This window comes from Pyrgilauda ruficollis, unplaced genomic scaffold (assembly GCF_017590135.1).
Source record: "Pyrgilauda ruficollis isolate IOZ18807 unplaced genomic scaffold, ASM1759013v1 scaffold4, whole genome shotgun sequence".
Lineage (NCBI taxonomy): Eukaryota > Metazoa > Chordata > Aves > Passeriformes > Passeridae > Pyrgilauda > Pyrgilauda ruficollis.
Window position 1 is genome coordinate 4,399,169 of NW_024525489.1, and position 21,123 is coordinate 4,420,291.

At 41.1% G+C, this 21,123-nt stretch overlaps 1 protein-coding gene across 5 annotated transcripts in view; it reads right to left on the reverse strand.

Annotated features, from left to right (window-relative positions):
- TRERF1 (transcriptional regulating factor 1) overlaps positions 1-21,123 on the reverse strand; it is a 98,456-nt gene that overhangs the window by 29,575 nt on the left and 47,758 nt on the right. For 3 of the 5 annotated variants that reach the window (XM_041477226.1, XM_041477229.1, XM_041477225.1), the window contains exon 3: positions 18,168-18,232. The exons of the other annotated variants lie outside the window; for them this stretch is intronic. The gene's annotated coding sequence lies outside the window, so the exon portion shown is untranslated. The remainder of the gene's footprint in view (positions 1-18,167; positions 18,233-21,123) is intronic. 5 annotated transcript variants of the gene reach the window in all.

Below are 21,123 nucleotides of genomic sequence, written 5' to 3' on the forward strand. Positions count from 1 at the left end.
CCAGCTTGCCCCAAAGCATGAGCAGATTTGTGACAATGAGTTTGCTATTGCAACACAACAAAAAACTAACTTCTATTCAATATAGTATCTCCAGGTTACTCTATCTTTTAAGTCACTGTGGCAGAGGGCAACTATCAGCACTCCAACTCCTTTGAAGAATAACCAAGAACCCCTTTCCCTTATTGATTGTGAGAGACTGCTTTGTTGTCAAATCTCTGGGATGGATACATCCACAGACTTCAAATTACAGACTGAAATGCAAGTAAGTGAATCTTTTATTCTTAGCTTGGCACCTACTGAAAAATGAGCAATGGGTTATGTTGATGCAATAAGTAAAACAACATCTTGCCTGTATTGCAGAGACCGTTTCACAGCACCTCATGCTGCTTTGACAGAGAACCCAGAGGCAGGGTGAATGCTCTCCCTGACAGAAGATTTGCTGGCCCAGAGCTTGCAACCTACATGACAAGTATCACACAAACAAGCGCAGGTACAGCAACCAGGAAGGGAGGGATTAATGAAAGTCAAAGATGTGGGAGATATAATCAGGCTGTCACCCAGTGCAGAAGAGGTATCTAGACAAGGCATCTTAAATTACCTAAATGAAAACAACACATATGTTTTTGTCAATGCTGCTGCCTGGATGGCTTTGAGGGAAGGCCTCAGCACCTGAGAATGTTAAGAATGTTGGCCGAAATCACTGTGAAGCCACTCTACGTGATCTTTGAGAAGTCAAAGGGATTGGGGAATATCCCAAAAGACTGGAAGGCGGCTGATGCCACCCTATCCACAAGAAGAGCTTAAAGAGGAACCTGAGAAATTATAGGCCTGTCAGCCATCTTCAGTCCCTGGAGAAAGTTTCAGAACAAATCCTGCAGGGGGTTATCACAAATCAGATGAAGCAAGTGATTGGGAAAGGCCAGCATGGATTCACCAAGGACAAAGTGACACAAGTTTGGACCCCCAGTGCTGAGCCCACTGCTGTTTAATACATTCATAAGTGGTCTGGAAGACAGAATCAAATGTACCCTGATAAAGTTTGCCAAGGATACCAAGCTAAACAGGGCAGCAGACACTTCAGCGGGAAGAGGCACCCTGCAGGAACAGTGGAACAGGCTGCAAGAGTGGGCTAACAAGAACTTTACAGAGTAAAACAAAACAGTGCAAGATCTTCCAGACTGGACCAGATCGTCCTTGAGGGGCCTTCCAACCTGGTATTCTGTGATTCTGTGAAACAGGCCTGGAAACTTGGGGTGCAATTCACAGTCCACTGATATCAGTGAAAAATGCTTCATCTGCATTGAGTTCTGCTGGGCGTTGGGAAGTCATTAAAAGCTTAAGAAGAAAATGTAGAAATTACCACAGATAACCTCAGTGACAGCAACCAACATTTACTTCCTCTCACTGTCACACTACATTCACTTGTTAAAATTATTCTTTTAAAATCTCTGATAATGGGTCCCAAGCACTGTGATGCTGCCACATACAGCAAGTAGCTACTCCACAACTGCAGCAGATCCTTGCATGGAACAAGTGCCCTCCCTTAGTTATCCAGCAAGGTGGGGGAGAAGAACCCAAGCAACTCCCTTGTCCCACCCAGCGCCAGTCTCTGCTTCCTCTTCCATCCTCCTCACAAAGCTCACAGAAAACAGCAGAGCACAATCCAGACATCAACCCACTGAAGCATGCATGAGAGACAGCGGAGCCCCTCACAAAGCCTGACATGCCTAAAACGTCTTTCTTCAACAGAACACCTCGGCTGATGGCCAATGCTGGTAGCACCACATGGACTTCCTTGGATCTAAGTGAGTTTTTATCATGTTGAGCCCCAGTAACTAAAACCTGTGTGCACCCATGTCTTGCAAGAAACGTGAGCCTAAATTCATAAATTCATAAATTCATCATCCACTTGTATCCTGTCTGCTCACAACTTTTCTAAGCAAGTCCATGAATCTTTGTTGGAGTAAGGTTTTAATAAACTCACATCTACTTAATGCTTTATCTGACTTGGTTTTCACACTGCTATTTAAACACCTCCAGGTTTATAAAAGGCATATTGAATCTTATAGTTGACTAAAAGTTGAGCACCATTTGTTTGTAAGAAAAAATATTCAGACACATGGAGAAAACCTGAGATTAACATCAGTGGAGCCAAGATGGAAAATGTAGGGGTTTTTTGCCTCAGTTTAACACAGCTATTTAGAACCTGACAATACGTTTAAATTTAATTTAAAAAATAACTGCTATATCATGAGCCATGACCAAAGTCACAATATATAGTTTTGCTTTCCTTGTCATTTACCCATCTGCTCTGAACAAATGTTGCTACTATTAAGCCTAAAAATGCCAAAATATTGTGCAGACAAACCATTCCTGGTAGTTTCCTATAGAGGCTGGGCTGATGGACACTAGGAAAAACAACAACTGAAATACCCAGAAAAGCCCTTTCCTGTTTTTCATATTTGTTCTGGCTGTTTTTCCCACTATATCACTTTGATCATTAGAGCTACAATACCACCCCTATGCAGGGTTACAGAAATTATCAGACGTGCAAAAGTCTCATACATAATAATACAGTTAAAAAGTAAAACTTTGGACATTTTAGAGCCAGAAGTAGAGAACTGATGGCAGATAAATACTGAAAACAGTCCCGACATAATTAATGCAGGAACAAACAGTGCAGATGTACATCAAATTTCCAAATGAGATTTTAACTCTTTCCATTGAATTTTAACCACCATCTCATTTTTTAGATTAGAAAGCAATCTAACTTTACACTCCTTTGCCATGTTCTTCAATTTTGCTTCCATCCCAGCCCTTCGATTTTGCATACAAACAAAGCACAATAAGGAGAAGCTGAGAAGTGAAGGCTACAGCAACATTTACAAATTAAGAGCTAAGTCAGAGATCAGCTATCCCATACACACAATATAAATTTTCAGTCTTCTCTCTTCATTAGGATTGATGATGCTGCTGGAAAATAAGGAGCACGTAATACCTTTTATGGGAATGTAAAGCACAGATGAATTAGCAGAAAGAGAATGCAGTGAATCAATTTCTCATCTCAAGATAGTAATGGAGGCAATTTCTTGAACTTTACTATGCTTGTAACATATTGATCAGCAAAGCTTCACACTGCAAGTTAAAGCAGGTATTTTCCCAGGAATAAAATGGAGGATGGCACTAGAACTCAAGGCATCATACCTTGAGTATTGACAGGGATTTTTTCCAGTCATGTTACACTAAAGAAAAATCAAAAGTTCCCACGTGCTTGCATGTTATTGCAACACACGAGAGTAAGATTTATAGATGAAAGCTGAACTAGTCCTGCAGGAGCCTTCACAAAGCATATTTAGTGACAGGACAGGGGGGAATGGTTCCTATCTGAAAGCGAGTAGGTTTAGATTCTACATGGGGAAGAAATCCTTTTGTGTGAGGGTGGTGAGGCACCGGAACAGGTTGCCCAGATAATCTGTGGCTTCCCCACCCCTGGAAGTGTTCAAGGCCAGGCTGGATGTAGCTCTGAGTAACCTTGTTTAGTGGGGGTGTCCTGCTAAAAAGCAAATACGGACTCCCTCTATCTGTGCTAGACAACAGAGCACAGAGAACCCTGGGCAGTCTGTGAGCACTGCACACAAACTGTGTGCTGAGGAATTCCCCCAGTTCCCCCCACTTGGAGCTTAAAGGACTCATGTCTGGGCATAGAGCAGGCAATAGGGAACGCAGTATCATAAAGTTACCCCAAGACACCATTGTAGGCAGGTTGGAACTGGATGATCTTCAAAGTCCCTTCCAACCCAAACCATTCTAGGATTCTGTGACTGTATGATTCATTTAAATGGCATTAACTTCTGTATCATTAAGAACTTAACCAAGGTGTTACAACTGGGAACCCAGACTTCCTGCAGATGACCAGAGCATCCAAAACATTATTCTGAGAATATATCAAAGGGAAAAAAAAATATCATAGTATCGAAGAGCATCTTCTTATCTAAATTGTTTGGTTATGATCAAACAGTGTTTAATTAGTTTTGGAGCAGGAAAGGGAAAAGTTAGCTACTGTGAGATAAGAAACATAAGAACAACAACAGAGTATGTGTATTAAACAAGCAATATCAACAAAGACTGTAATATCAACTGGCTAAATCAGCAACAAAATAGTTACCAGTACCAGAATTATCATCATCAATCATATACCATTACTTCAGTTAACACAACTATATCACAGCAGAGTCTCTCTCCTCCTGTGCTGGAAGTCCTCCCTTAATCATCAGCCTCATGAATTTGTCCCCTTTCCCAGGTCCATGTGCAGCTTCTTGCTTGCACCTTCCTACAAAAACTCTAGGAATTCAAATTCTCTTCTAAGGACAAGATTCTCCATGCATGCATAATTATTTTTATGTGCTCATTTCTGCATCTTTGAAATGCTTCAGGAATATTGCATGACATTTATTTTCAGAGAAAATGGGTTAGACAAACAAAGCATCTTACAAATAAGACACTATTCCACAGATAGACTACAAATTCCAAAATATATAGGTTTTTCACAGGTAGTGTTCAAGGCTTCAGGTAACACATAGAGTACAACGTGAGATCATGTTTAGAATGTCTTTGACTTGAGCTACTGGTCAGCTTCATCCCCAGCACGCAAAGCAAACGGGTGCTCACATGAAAGGAGACAGTTACACCACAGGCATAACCCAGGAGGCGCCTGCCCTGGCAGCCGCACCGAGCGCCTGCTCTCAGGCACTGGCCAGAATGGAATCCAGCTCCCTCCGGCAGGGCTCAGCTGGCCCATCCAGGAGGAAATTCCTCTGTACCTCCTACCACATAACCACCTCTTGTCCTCTCCTTATTGAAGCAACGCGGCTGGCAGTACAGGAGCCCCAGAGCTACTGCAGAACCCATCATCTTCCCCTTCACAGCTCTCCTGTGCCCATCTCCTGCTCACCTCCTTGGAAGGACAGCAGATGCTCACTCCCCATCTCTTTTTTTTTGTGACATTCATCATTTTTGCAGGTCTCCTTCCAGAGCAAGGACTTCTCGTGGCTTTTTGTCACCCCATACTTTGGATTTCTCTTCTCTTTTACAACACTTTGTGGACTGGGGGAGGTGAAATGGGAGGCAGGGAGGACCAGAGCCACATATGGTATTGAAGACAGAGGAGCACCACACATTTACACAGCAGCACTGTTCTATTTGTAGAGACCCTCGTTGCAGGGAGGAATGATTAATCTGACTCCATGTTCTCAGAAGGCTAATTTATTATTTTATGATACTATATTATATTAAAGAATACTATACTAAACTATACTAAAGAATACAGAAAGGATACTTACAGAATGCTAAAAAGATAATAATGAAAACTCGTGACTCTTTCCAGAGTCTCGACACAGCTTGGCACACTGACTGGCCAAAGAGCCGAAACAACTCACACCAGAGACCAATGAAACAATCACCAAACATATTCTACATAAGCAAAACAGAGGAGAAGCAAATGAGGTAAGAATTGTTTTCCTTTTTCTCTGAAGCTTCTCAGCTTCCCAAGAGAAAACTCCTGGGTAAAGGGATTTTTCAGAAAATGTGAATGACGCACAGCACTTTCATGCTTTCCATTTTGTTTTCTGTTATTTCACTAACAAGTACTGACACTTGTTTTGCATATCATTTCACTGCCATTTTTACAGGACAACCACGAAGTCTCTTCCAGAGCAGTTAACACCTGGAGAAGCATTCATCAGGCATGAACCGTACTGATACTGTGACTGCCCTCCTCCTCCTCCATGCATGGCTTTCGTTTATCTACAAGCAATTTCCTCCAGCATTTTATCATCCAATCATTCAGTACAAGGAGTTCTGCAACACATTTCAGCCAGCCCTTCTTTTCGTTATTCTTAATACTTGAAGCCCACACTCTTGCAAAATTTCAGTTTCTTACTTAAAACTATGAGGTGACTAAAACTGTTCAAACAAAATCATTGTTAAAAATGACATCAATAAACAACTCTGTTTCTTTGAAAAAACCTCGAAGTATCATTTCTCTAGGCAAAATTACTGCAAACCAGCCACTCTCCTCAAAGAAATTCCCCAATTGCTAAAAGAAAAAAAAAAAAATTCTAAGTGGGCACTCCCCATAATGAGCTTTAGCCCTAATTGTTCCAGTCTGGCAGAGTTGGGAACACGTCACAGCAAGATCTTGTCAACAGCCTGATAACCTGACGTTTGGACCTCTCACTAACGTGCCAACCCTGCCCTAAGAAGATGGAGCAGGAGCTCCACAGCTCAGGAAACAGCACTGTGAGACCAAAAAAAACCCCCAACCTCAAACAAATAAGCTGACAAACCTGAAAGTCTAACAGCTACTTCTTGGCTCCAGATCTTCCCTGCAGAAGGTGGGTGGGGAAAAAAAAAAACCCAACCCATCCCACCCCTCTGCAGACTGACTCCTATGCACTGCCAAGAATATTTTGAAAGACACAAAATGTATAATAACTTTTCAACTGAATATTAATTTCTGAATTGAAGGGAAACATCTTAAGGGCGAGTGGGTGTAAGGAATGATTCCTCCTCGGCACTGCCGTGCTATTTATTAAAGGCTGCAAATACCCACAAGAATTCAGCTTTGGCCTTTGCACTGTACACTAACAAGCTTAGTTTACTGACATTCACAAAGCATATGAAGCTCTGCTTCAAATGATCCCTTTGAAAGAGACAATTACCAGACAACTGGAGATTGGATGACCATCAGAGCTAATTAAATTCTTAAATCCTGTTTGTATTTTTATCCACATCTTTCTCACAATTCTTGCTGAGAAGGGGAATGGGTTGGCTTGGGAAGTCGAGGGAACAAAAATATGCCTTTCCCACACCCCCATTCCCCTCCAGTTACAGATCTGTTTGGAACAAAACTTGAGACATTAAATCAATGCAGTCAGTGGTGGAATTCATCTTACTGTGACAGAAATATTCCATTTTCCCTAGCTTATATTTTAAATTGCTTTCTGATATACCAGGTTATTTTTTTTTCAGCCTTTTTCGTTCCTTACATAATTAAATGCCACACCATTCCACTTTTACAATTACTTTTACCATTTTCAGAAGAACATTTCTCAACTTTTTATGAAGAATTTATTCCCCACATGTATTAGCTCCACCGACTATTTTCTTCTTCATTACATTAAAAGCTCTTAGCCATCCCTGTAGTAACCTTCTCCTTAACACAGACTTTCCTGTAGGGTGGGTACTATCTGCCAATCCTCAGTTTCCTTTCAAAGTATTCCACATAACCAGAAGTAGCACGGAAGAGGGGAAAGGGCAGTGCTTTTTAATACCTCAGCGCCCTCAGCTTGCCAGCAAGGAAGAAGGGCGAGGCACAATTTATGGATACTTTTTTGTAACAAATTGACATTTTGCGTTTAATACTTGCAAAACTAATAACAATGCTCCCAGAAAGGTCTCCCAGCTAAGCTATGACAGTTTCATTTCACCCATTCACCCTCCAGGTCCAGACAGGCAGCTTCTGAAGCTTTGAATACTGGCTTCCATGATTCCTCTTCAAACACGACCTCAGTTTTGGAGCAGGTGTGTTCCCAGCCCTGTAACTTCACCTTCCAGGTGCTGCCCACACTAAATGCAGGTCCAGCTGCACAACACCCTCTACAGCTTGCCAACTCTCACCAAAGCAGGCAGAAAACCTTAAAGAGGTGCTTTACTGATACAGAAGTGACAAAGTAAACACGTATCATTCTGCAAGAAGCAAGTTCATCCTGCTTAATGCTTCTTTGAGAGAAATATAAACAAACCCCCAAAGATCAGAGTAATGCCTCCCCCTTCCTGGGAAGGCTAAACGAGAGGGAGGTTATTTATTTAGGTTGGTTTTGAGGTTTTGTTTGGTTGTTTTTATTTTCTGAACAACTTGGAGTGGGGGGTGGTCAAGAGGTGACATGAAGAACAGAAGAGCAGGGAAGAAAAGGGTCTTTTAAATAATTTAACAGCTAAAGCTTTGTTTCTGACCAAAATGCCATCTTGTTTCTTAGTAGAACAGGAAGAAGGAGTTTCCAGTGAGTGCCTAAACAAACACCAGGGAAGAAACCTTCTCTGTGGCAGGCACAGTACACTACCACAGCATCTTGTTTTGTGAATTATAAGTAGGAAACACTTTGAAAATTATGATAAACTTGCTTGTCATCTCTGTCTCACCAACTGACCAAGAAATCTTTCAGGATTACTGAAATGTTACCAAGCATCACGCCTCCAACTGAAAGCAATGTATGCCTGACCTATTCATACAATTTTCAGCTCTATCACAGATAGAGCTTGAATTATTGTCCCAGACAATGCAAGAGCCAACAGGCTCTGCCCACACTTCCCCATAATCCCACTGGCAGCCTGGCACAGTGCGTTTTGCATGAAGGTGAAGGAACTGGGGGCTCTACAAGAGGAGCCAGAGAATAACATCTCATTTCATGTCCCAGTTTTGTCTGAGGTCACAATGACCTGAATCCAGCATGAATTACAGATAATCGTCCTCCAAGCAAGTGGATCTGTGCCAACTGAACCTCATAAGCTTTGGTTGCTAGGAGGTAGCAGTGGACATATTCTCAAGTCCTGTTTACTTAAGCCATTGAGGTTTCCTCTCTGGAATAACCTTCCACAGTCTGCCACTGGTTTATCTCTCCTTGAGACATCAGACTAGAGCTAAATTCTGTGATTTCCCATCTGCTGTCATTTAGGGATGCCTCTATGAATTATCTCTCCAAATAGTCTGCAAAAGACCTCCAACACCTCCAGAGCAAGCTCATATCTCTAGATAACACCAGATAACACGATTAGCACAAATCCTGTTCAGAGAAGTCTTGCATTCAGACACACTGTTGTTCAGATGGACACGTACCAAGTTCTGCATTTCAAACCCCACAAGCCAGCACAGCAGACAGAACCTCAGCAACCACTTCACAGAGCTTGCCTTAAATTTTCAGTCTGTTCTCTGTCCCTAAAAGACTTATCTCAATGGACATACAATATTTGTACATCAACATTTATTATCAACTGTTTTACATATTAAGTTTCAGAGTGTGCTATCTGGAAATCTTGGCTGCTCCGGATCATGCTTTTAAAGACTTACTCTATAATGCTCCTATCAGTTTGTAGGAGATGCATTTCTGTCTTCTGATTTAGGAACACATAAACAGATTTTTCATGGTTATCTTAGCTAAGATTGGACTTGGACTATTTATTTATTGCATTGTTTACGTGGACTGTGAGCCACCCGATGAGGAAATGTAGAAATAAAACCAACCTCCTCCTTTACACATAATTTCTGACACCATTTCTACTCAGAGATAGCTCAAGTTTTATTTTTTGTTTGTTTTATGGAGAAAGAAAGTAAGCAAACACAGACTTCAGTTTTTCATCATTTACTGAACCTATGGCATACCAGACTCATTTTTCATCAGGCCCTATACTCAAGCTGAAATGCTAATTACAGACACGAAGAAAAGGTAATGCTTTTCCAATAATTAGTAGGCAAGCAATTCTCAGAACAGTGTTATCAGATTTATCACAGGATTCTGGAAAGAAGACGGTGATGCTGACACACATAGTCGTGGTTTCCCTTCTGTTCACTTTCCACTTACAGCAGATTCAAACCTCTGGATTATCTACTCAAGACATCTGACTGGTTAAGTAATTTGTGACTCTGAGCAGCATGGATGTTCCCCACTGAAGCACCCTTGGGAACTGCCCAAGTAACAGTGGCTACAAGCAGTACAAGCAGAGGATGGAGATGTAATGCCATGGACCTCAGGCATTTTTAGTTCTGACTGTGGACTTTATGACTCAAAAATGCAACCAAAAATGCCATTTCAACAACTCTCATCACTGCAAACACCAGATAACATAACCAGGAGCTGTAGAAAGGGAGTGGGGATGGATTGTGAGTTGATTTTAAAAAAGCGAAAAGAGGAGGTAAAAACAACTTCAGTAGAGATGAAAGGTGAGAGACATTGAAGTGTGTTCATCAAATCAGAAGCAAAAGCAGCTCAGGCAACACCAGCCAGACCTCAGCAGGCAGTGCTTCAGCTTCTCTCACCCAGAGTAAGCAGCTTTGGGATCTCCCCAAAGCTTCAACACAGCCAGATAGAAGGGAAGGTATAGCAGGGGCACAAGTCTCCTGAGAATCCCTGCCGTGGTGACACCCATTCCCACCCTGAAAGCATGGAGGCACATGGCGAGAGGGAAGGCTGGTGCCACCACTGGGTGGCCTGCAGGTCCTGAAGAGATACTGAGCCTTGTCCTGGTTTGCCTGCACTTAGCTCCAATGGCACACCCTGCACTCATGCTAGGGAAACACCATTATTCCTCCTGGCCAAGCCTCATGGCCTTTACTTTAGGTGCATGCTGCAAAACTTGCACAGCATCAGGGCGTCCCAAACAGCCTTCCCCAAAACTGCACCCAAAGGAGGAAAGAACCAACCTGCATAAGGGTTAGGTAGGTGTTCAACAGCAGCTTCATCTGATAAAGATTCCAAGCAGAGACCTCCCAGGTAGGGTTACAAGGCTATTAAAATATTTTCTCCTGTGTATGAACAAACTTAACATTTGTTCATTTATCCTGCAACGGAGAATTCTTATTACTGTTCTTCAGTTAAAAGACAATAAAAATGGATAACATATAACGAAGGCACTGCACATATGATTTAAAGTTGCCTCTGAATACCTAATGCACAAAGATTTGTTTTCCTTCAGATGCCAAGAATCAGGCTAGAACAACAGTAATATGATTTTGGCTTGTACAAAACAATGTTTTATTTTTTTAATAGGCAATGGTCCTACATAAAAAAAAAATAAATTAAATCCAATTGTCCTTATGGGAGATTTGAAGACAAGCCTTCTGGAAAAGCAGTAACTGCACAAGACAAAAGATAATCAAGAGTACTGTTTCTGTCATATGCTTAGCATTTCTGGACTGCAAATTCAGGCTACAAGAAAAGTCTGTATCAGCTGCTGTACCAGATAACAACAGCATGAAAATCTAAACCTTTGAAAAGAGTTAAGAGTTTCAGTAAGCCTAATTTTAATTTTTTTTTTAAATATTGAGAACCCCAGTATCAACAAATCTAAAGTTTTCATTTTAGGTTTTTACAGGGCATTGCCTTGGAGGAAGACCATTTCAGAGAAAAATCTTAAAGCCATTCTTTACCTCATCTTTCCCTGCATTAATGTCTCTGGTAATGCAGGACCCAGATCAGTTTATGCAGTCTCATCCTACTGGTATATTTTCCAGCAATGTCTAGCTATGTCAAATGCTGCATCTCTCTCCATTTTCTACATTAGCTAGTGGCCTGATTTCCACTGGGATAGAGGTAATTTTCTTTCTGGTAGCTGGTACAGTGCTGTGTTTTGGATTTAGGATGAGAGGGAATATCATCCTTCACGTGTTAGTTGTTGCTAAGGAGTGCTCACTCTTAGTCAAGGACTTTTCAGTTTTTACATGTTTTGCCAGTGCAGAGGTGCACAAGAAGCTGGCAGGGAGCACAGCCAGGACAGCTGACCTGAACTGGCTAAAGGGATATTCCATAGCACAGAACATCAGTACACATACTGGGGGAGAGGATTACTGCTCAGGGATTGGCTGGGTAAATGGGTGGGGAGCAGCTGTGCTGTGCTATACTTGTGATGTCTTTTTGTTATCTCCCTTTTCCTTATGGCTATGATTTTTTTATTTTACTTTCTTTCAATTATTATACTGTTCTTATCTCAAACCATGGGTTTTACCTTTTCTGATTCTCCCCCCCATCCCACTGGAGTGTGACTGTGTAGTACTTAGCTGCTGGCTGAGGTTAAGCCATACCACCACATCTAGATTCAAGAATGGACTGACATTCCTCTGCCCACTGAAAGCTTCCACTGCAATCTCACTAAGTCCAGAGTTCTCTCTTGCAGAATCCTCCCTGAGTTCTGCAAGGCTAAAATGGTCCTAACAGACCAATTGCAATGCGCTGTTCCTTTGAGATCTCCTGCACTTTTCCAGAAGAGAGATGGCATAGTCATCTTCCTTCACAGAGAGACCTTGAATTATCAAATTTTCTGAAGCCCTGCAAGTGTGAGCCATCATTCCCCCAGTGCACTTCTGACACACAGATAATGTTTTCTTCTCAAGAACTATTACAGGGGTTTTGCACAATACAAACGGCTGTTGAAAACAGAGGAATGCTGGTCTGGCGTGCCTTCCACAGCCAGCTCCAGCCTCCTCTTTTTGCCCCTGGTGTACCAGGGGCAAAAAACAACCTGAGCACAACCCAGGAGTCCTCTCCTTCCCCACAAAGACATCAAGAGCTGATGATGAATGGAGAAAATCTGTGTTTGTGCAAGAAGAAAAACACCCCTCTGGTACTCTGTACAAGGCAGTGCTGAGGCATGCTCTCTACATTGATCAGCAAACCACAGTACAAGTACACAGCATAGTCTTGAGATCCATTTGATAAATGATTATGTCCTTATTTCCAATAGATACACCTGTTCTTGTCAGGAAAACCTGACCATGAGATTCGGATGATTTATTCACTTGTGTGAGCTATGAAGTCCTGAACTGAAAAATATTTCTTACAGTAAAACATACAGGACTAGTAACTTTATCTGGACAACACAGGATTACTTAAAACATGAAATCCTGACATGGATAGACTTTAGACATCTCTAATTCAAGGTTTCTGGTGAATCTGGTGAGAAAGAGGAGATCTGGCAATTCCCATAGATGTCTATCCTTTTCAAAGCATAAATATCAAGTGCAGTCTGTACAACTTCTCCAGTGGTAACAGACATGCAGTTTCATTCCACTCTTCATGCAGTCTGTGGCTCATTACTATTTTTACATCTTTATGGGGTTACAGAATCCATTCAACCTGAGACGAGAATGGTATCGTAACTCTGTGGACATCACTGATCTGCTGCCCCAGGTACAGACCTTTCACACAAGCACAAGAATGGTGTACTTTATATGCCCACAATAATAGAACACCGAGCCACTGAGAAGTTTCTAGTTTGTGTTACCTGAACAATTTCTTGTATTTTAAATCATCATCACCTACTTCTTCCAGATCTCACTTCCATTTTTCAGCTTCAACAGGCTCTTAACAACACGATGATGCTCAATGAAAATAGAATCTTTGGCAAGACTTCGGCAAGTAGGTTCATTTCCATTTCAATTTTAGCCATATCCTCAAATGGATAAATTGCCTCAGCTATTATCAGAAGAAGTTGCCCTGGACTTGAGAATGACACAATTTCCAGGGAGTTCCTGTCTTTTGGAAGGTCCTAAACTGTAAGACTCTAGCTAAGATGGGAAATCCTAACATAATTCAGGATTTTGACTCCATCCCAATGCCTGAAGGACCACCACATACAACCAGTTCTAGGCTCACAGGGCTGTTATCGTCTGTTTTGCTTCTAATAAGCAAGGTAAGCAAAGACCCTCACAGTTCCCACTCCTAAATCCGGTGAAGCAGCAAGAAAAGAGTTCTTGTCATCCCCACAAGGCGCTTTAAAAAAAAAAAATCAACATCCATGTGAATCGAGTAACTTGCTGAATGATTCATGGCTGTCATATCTGAACAAAAAATTACCCTGCCAATATGCAGAATAAAAAAATATAAAAATTACGCTGCAGATGATTAGAGCAAAATGCATGAGTATTATGGATTCTGAACCTTAATGGATGACAGACTTGCCGCATCTCCTTAACATTGGGAGAAAAAAAAAAATCTCTTTGGTGGCATAGCACCAGCCTTTGCAAAGAGGGTAAAAATAACATGCAGCACAAGAGACAGGAATCCAGCACATTAGGTAATCTGTGATGAGAACTCTACGAATAAAGCAGATAATACCAAACTAGTTAACTAAAAAATCCCCAACAAAACAGCCATTTACAGATCAAAAGAATACCTGCCTATGTGTTTCAAATTAAAAGCCAACTGGAATGACAAGTATTTGCCATTTTAAAATAAGCAAAGAACCAGATACACAAGATGATCTGGATTTGCCCACCCTCTTAGACACATTGGGTTTTAACATTTACAGAGTGCTGAAGCAAACGCCCCACTGCTTTTATCTGGATTTGATGTTGTATTTGGCACAAAACTTTCATGTTCAGAAAGAGACTTGGCTTGACAGCAGATGGAGTATTCCATTAAAACATGAGTGGCAACATGTGCCCACCCTCCCAGTCAAAAGCAGAAAACCACTTCGCAGGAATATCAGCCTGTAGATCACAACATGCTCACACCAAGCTTACCCACAAAGTATTTTTTTCCTTACTCTTGTCCCAAACTGTTCTTCTTGATAAGTAAATTCTGTAACTAAAAAACTTTTAAAATAATAAAAAAATTAAATAACAAAACAAAACAAAACTCCCCAGCCTCAAGAATTCATTTATCCAGAAAATTGTAGGGAAACACTAACAGCAAGAAGTGACAATTTCAAGTTGAGGGTAGTTAGAAGAAGAGAAGCTTCGTTCTCTTTATAAAAAAAGATATGTGGTAATATTAAAAAAAAAAAAAAAGAGAGAGAGAAAAACCAGAGGGTACATTAATTATGATGGTTCTGTGGTTCTCCTGGATTTCAATTAGAAACCACTTTATTTACAGCTCTTGGCTCAGCAGCAGGCAGCCCAAGGAGAACATTTTTTATGGTGCAGCTTCTAATGCAAATAAAAGTAAAGGCAACCCTAGAGTGGTTTGTGAACTTATATAATGAGACAGGAAACAAATGGTACAAGTGAATAATGATCATGTCAAATGCATTTAGAAAGACCACAGGTCTAAAATAATAAATTCTCTGACAAGTACATTTACCTCAAAGAACTATCTAACAAAGTTCTTTTTTCCCCTACAAATATATAAACACTTTCTCCTAAGATCTCATTTTAATAATCATTTAAATCTACATTCCACAAAAATACAAAGTTGAACCCATTCTCTCCACTCCCAAAACAAGAAGTGATCACTAGAGATAAAAATGTGTCTTTTCTGCTCAGAAAGATCACATTTACTGACTTCAATCAGACTGAAGAACAGTTCTAAGAGGCAAAGTTGGGGTCTGCCCAGGCACCCCTTCTGCACTGTTTGCAGCAGCAGCAGCATACAGGGAGGTGAAAGGAAGTGTAGGGAAACCCCTGTGGTTTCTCCCACAAAATCCTTATGTGGCAGAAACTAGTGCACACAAGCAGGCAACATGCAACTGAATTCCCCCCAAAAATGGCTGAAATGTCTCCCTGAAACCAGGGCAGGTTCACCAAGGACTGACCTCACGTGGTCAAGCCACCAACTCAACTTTGTCACCACAACCCTTTCAGTGACAGGGCTGAGGTGCAGCTCCTCACAGATGGCACCACTCAACAGCCCAGGCTGGAGTGACACCACCCTCACCCTTCTACCCTTCAGTTCACAGTCTGCAGCCAGAAACAACCAACCCCAGTAATGAACAGATCTGCCTGCTCAGTAAAAGGGCTCACACAGGCTCAGACCACATTATTTCTCCCAGTTTCCCCTTCACAGAAGACCTCATCCAGCAGCCTCGTCCAACTTCTTATGCTTTTATTCAAAACGGAATATCACAGAGGAAAATTCCTACAGTCATTTCTAATCTAATTTTTAAAATGGAAACAAAATAAATTTTGCCTGGTTTAACAGCACTTTTCCAAATTCTGCCAGATAAAGAATCTTCCATCTTTTCAATCTGACAAGGTTGAGACAAACACTTGCATGCTCTCTCAAAAGATACTCCCCTCCCTGGCTTGTTGGGTCACTTAGGAAAGAACCATCTACATTTTGAGCTACCATGTGACATAACACTTTAAAGGAGTTTCTAATACATGGAAAATGCCTATCAGCAGCATCTGTCAGCAGCACAGGAGGGATGAACCTGTATACAGATGCTCATAAGCTAGTGAGCACTTCACTGAAAGCAGTAAGAGATACGTGTTATTTTCTGTAACCCATCTGACTACAGGACTGCAGTTTCAACCTGTATTTTGCTCTTAACAGAGAGAAGATTCTAGAGATGATTTTGTATTGCTGTCATTTACAAAGGCTTGCATTTAGAAGAGCAAGAAATGCAGATCTTAATTTCTTTAATATGTAGCATTCCTTTAAGTATGTAAAAAACACTTTACACTGGGCAAACTATTTAAACAGGTCTTCCAACCAATGCCTTCATTGTCACCCTCCAAAGTTGCCCTATCTGATAACTGTGGGTACAATTATGCAACTGATACCACCAACAGCTTGGCTGGCTCATGTCTCCAGGTCTCCTCTACAGGCAGTATAAAAAAGGAGAAAACAAAAGAAATAAAATACAAGGATATGTTTCTAGAAGAGAATGTGACCAGAGCACTGAAATTCAGTTTCTGCTGAGCTGCCCTAAAGAAAAGATCCTTTCTCTCTACTGATTGCAAGGACAAGTCAGTTGTCTAAGGAAATCAGCTGGGCCAATCAGAAGCATAAACTTAGGACAACTTAGAACATTCCATTATTGATACTTCTGTCTTTTGAAATAAACTGCAACAGCAGTAAGCTCAGTTAAGGCTTTTTTACAGCTGTCCATTACCAGTGTATTAGGGACACCATCTCGTCTGCAGAGGGGCTACAGCATGTTGTCAATGAACACAAGGTTACAGGAAAGCAGGCTGTGATAAGGCAGATGCAAGGGGTAGAAAACACAGAGGAGGGAAAATTCTCTGCCAGGCAAACATCAAAGATCCAATACTTTCCTGTTGTTATGCTAGAGATGGATCAAAAGAGAGCCACCTCTGGAATTGTATTTAACACTAAAACACACCAAACCCACCCACCGACCCGGGTGAAAGCCCCCAGACACACAGAGCTGCCCACCCACAGCAAACTGCCTCAAGAAGCGCCTCCATCGGTGAATGTTATGTACCCAAGCGCCGCGCGTGCCGCCGGGCTAGCGCGGCAGCAAATGCCCCGGGTGCTCCACAGAGCCCTCCCCACAGGACAGCAAAGGGAGGAAAAAAATTGAAGAGGATCTCAGCAGCCCTTAAAGCTGCTGTCGTGTCTGGAAAAAAAAATCCTAACGCACTGTACCACTCCCACAAAAAAGGGATTGAGCTTGTTCTTATATAAGTATGTATATTATTTAACACTCAAAACCAACAGTTCCATCACATCTATGCGGAACCAGACGTGTTGAAGAGCTGAGAGTGGAAAAAAAACAAAGCAATTTCTACTCTATTGTATCCATCCATTTTGTTTGTTTGTCTCAGGGCAAGTCAAGGGCCCTCAACACATTGCGGAACAAGGACCACTACCTGTTTTCTTTTTCTTCCTTTGTTGTCGCACAGGGTGACTGATGCAAGTAGATGCAAGTATAATTCACACAGTATTTGCATCTATTAGCTGTTATCTCCTAGGACATTATCTTTTGGATCTGGGAAAACGTGATTACAAAACACCTTAAAGTTGAGATAAACAAATGCACACAATCTTGAGGCAAACAATTGTTTCTGCTTTTGCGGTCATCTGAACAAGTTCTGCTCTTCCTTAGATTAAACAAACACATGCCGCCAGGATGCAAGCATTGCTTCTGAGGTAGATGTGAAAGAGAAGGCCTAGGTGTCAAAAATAACTTTCAAATAGATGTTAGTATATTCACATTGCAAAGAACATAAAAGGAGGCAGGAAGCAGGGGAGGGAAGTGTCTCTCTCATATCATATTTAAGTGACAGTACAGTAGCAGTGACTTTTTTTCCCTGAACTGCTCACAGATATGGGACCATTGCATAATCTTCAACATTCTTGTAAATTCTATTAATATCTTTTCTGAACATTACAGGAATTCACAGAATTAAGAGCAAAAATCATTATTTTTTTCCCTGACTTATCACTCTAAAGAAACAGATGTAAAATAGAGCAAGTTTTCCTGTTAAAACAGCTTCGTCCTACTTTATGGACTAGTTATTCCTAACTCTAACCACCTCCCCTCACACAGAATATTATGTAGTGCTAAGAAGCTCCTCCAGTCACCAGCCATGCTTTGCACAGTAGGTATAAACAAGCTGGTTTATTGCAAACAGAAATCCATACACATGCAGAGGAGTGTTAGAGCTGCCACGTGGAAGCAGGTATGCCTGTGTATCTCAAGCTTAAACTCACCTGGGGAAGTAGCACTGGGAGAGGATACCCAAAAGAAGGGAGAAGAGGCACAACTTGGTGTAGAACTGGAAAAAAGAGGGTGAAGGAAATGAATGCATACATTTTTGAAATTTTGCCCTGGTAAAATCTTGCAGGAAGAAGAATTTCAAATGACATTTCTGCAGATACAGGGATAAAAATCTCTAGAGATGCAATGTGAAAAGTTATTTAAAACAAGAACAAATTTAATTTGATAGTCAGCCTTTCAGTCAACTGATTTTCTGCACTCCAGTGAGGGCAACAGGGGAAAAATATTTAAATCTTATAAAGTAATATGGAGTAAGGCATTTTTTGTTTCAGAATGTATTATAATTAAAACCACACAGAAAATATCCTTCAAGGTTACCAACACTCAGTGGCATCTTAAGACAGTCTGCATGACAAGCATGTATCCAATAAGCAAGTAAATTCAGTGCCAACCATATAAAGACAAAAGCAAGTCAGATTCAATTTTACTTGAAGATGTGGCTTTCTAAAATACCACAGAGAAAAGAAAGGCATTCCTGCAGTGAAGAGACAGTTGGGTCTTTGCATGGCATACTTCAAGAGCAGCAACATATAGCCTTTGTTGTATCAAAAACCTTGAACCTTTTCCAAACCATCCTTGTTTTCCTTGTTCTCTGACTTTTCTTTTTTTTTTACCTGATGTCTCTCCTAGTTTTTCATTATATTTCTGATGGCTCTTCACAGTTTCACAACACCATCCTGGAGGACTTTTTAAAAATAAACCCAGAATTTGAATCAACATAGTCCATGTCCAGGCCCCTTTGCTGTTTTTCATACCAATACTGCCTTATCCCAAGCAGTTCCTGCAGCAGATGCAAGCTGTGCTCTCCACCCAGCTTCACTACACAGTTTGTATTCCTGTAAATACCCAGCTCAAGAGAAATAATTATTTCCATTTGAATTTAACTTCCTCTGAAGTGCCTGACGTGTCCTTCACAATCAGTTTTCTTTACCTGGTCAACAGTAATCTACCATAATCTATCATGCAAGTTTCTGAACCTAACTTTAAGAAACCTGAGAGGCCATTAAATGCACCAATCACATTGATGTGTTTTCCTGATTCAAGCCATAGACAGGAACAAAATGCCTAGAAATGCTTTAGTTCACTATCCTGCAGATTGGAAGAAACTTCCTTGCAATTTTGTAGAAAAGCACACTGCAAATTTTCCACACAAGTAAATAGCAATTTAGAAATAACATGCACTGGAAAAATATTGTTGAACACATAAGTAAGTACATGGTAAAAGCATGATACTTCTATGATTTCTGAAATGAAATTCAGTTTAATTTCCAGTCAGATCAGCTTACTGTGCCTCCTCCACAACCTTACCCCCTCACACCACAAGCTTTCAGGACGGAGCTCGTGGTGCTGCTTGGGTGTACAGATGTGCGTGTGTGTCCCTGCACATCTGTGCAGCATCATTTTCAAAGTGTTTCTGAGGAGGCATATGTACTTTTTCCTCAGGGGAAAGCCATGGACTGGAAAGAATAAGCTCTTGCAATATTAAGTTATTTAATACTTCAATGGTGTAACAGATTAAAAAAACCAAACATAAACTGAAACTTACAAAAAGACCTTTTCTTGCAGTGGTTTTAAGGCAGAACCAAAATTCATTTACGTCAATGAAGCCCTGAAAGTGAAATCTGCATAACTGGGTCAGAAACTGTGTCCTGGGGAGAAGAGCTGTTATTCCTTAACTCCTGAGCTTCAGAGAAACTTTAGGAAAGTTTCTTTGCAATGTTTTCTTCAACAGATGTCAAATCATCCTCAGATATTGCCATCTTACCCTAACCCAAACAGAACAGCCGAAAGGGAACCAAACCCCTGCTCACACCCACAGATGCTGGCAGATCAGTGATGTGAGTTACTAAGGCTCCCCACCACTTGCCTTTATAGTGGCAACTTGAAAAAGATAAACTGGCATTACTGGGTAAACTTTGTTCTAGTCAAAAGCCTGGCAAAACCCACACAACAGGCAGGACAGAAACACACATTTGCAAGCCAGGGCAAAACAGCATCTGTGTTAAACACCACAAGGATCGAGGTCTCTACCTTGACACAGAGTAACAGCACTCGGTGGGCTGGTGGCAAGATGGAAGAAGTGTGACATTTCTTGAGGGCTCCAATATTTTTGTAAGACATTTAAAACACAGAGAGATGTCATGGCTTCGAGTGGTATGTATGAAACAAGGCAGGGGAGGAAAAGCTGGGGGACTTGGTACAAAAATGAAACAGCACTTTCCCCACCCCAACACCCAGAAAACCCCCACCACAGTTTTCCTTCAGGTAGAAAATAATAAAGCAGGACAATTTAAAGCTATTTCAAGTAACAGTAAGAAGAAAGAGTTCTCTGCATTCAAAGCAAAATGAGCCTATGTAAAGATTTAGGATGTAACAAAAACCAAGACAAACAAAGGCTGGAGCAAGAGTGTCCTGAAGGTGGAAGAGCTATAGACTTGATGCACACAGCTCAATATTTCTGAGAAAATAAAATTTTCCAAGCCTAATTTCTCCAACAGATAAACACTTCCATACTCTTCTCTTTGCTGTTAATTTGTACTTTTGGCTTGTTAACCTAAGTATGGATTCAAAGAGGCTGGGAATTGCACTTGAAACAATATTTGAAAATATCCTTTTATGTTACTAAGAAAATTAAAGTTTATTAGGGAGAGCATGCACGTAGATTTGAAAGCAGCAGAGAGACATAGAAAATGCATGAGAACAAAACAAACAGCTTTCCAAAAAAAGGGTCAAGGGAGGGATGCCCTCAGCTCTAAAGAAGGATAGCAGTGTATCATATACTCTTGAATGAACTGAAAAACAGGAAGGCAACACCTTCTCTCCCCTCCCCACCAAAAATCTGAACAGCTAAAATCTCACGGACGACAAAACATACAGTTGTTCAAAACC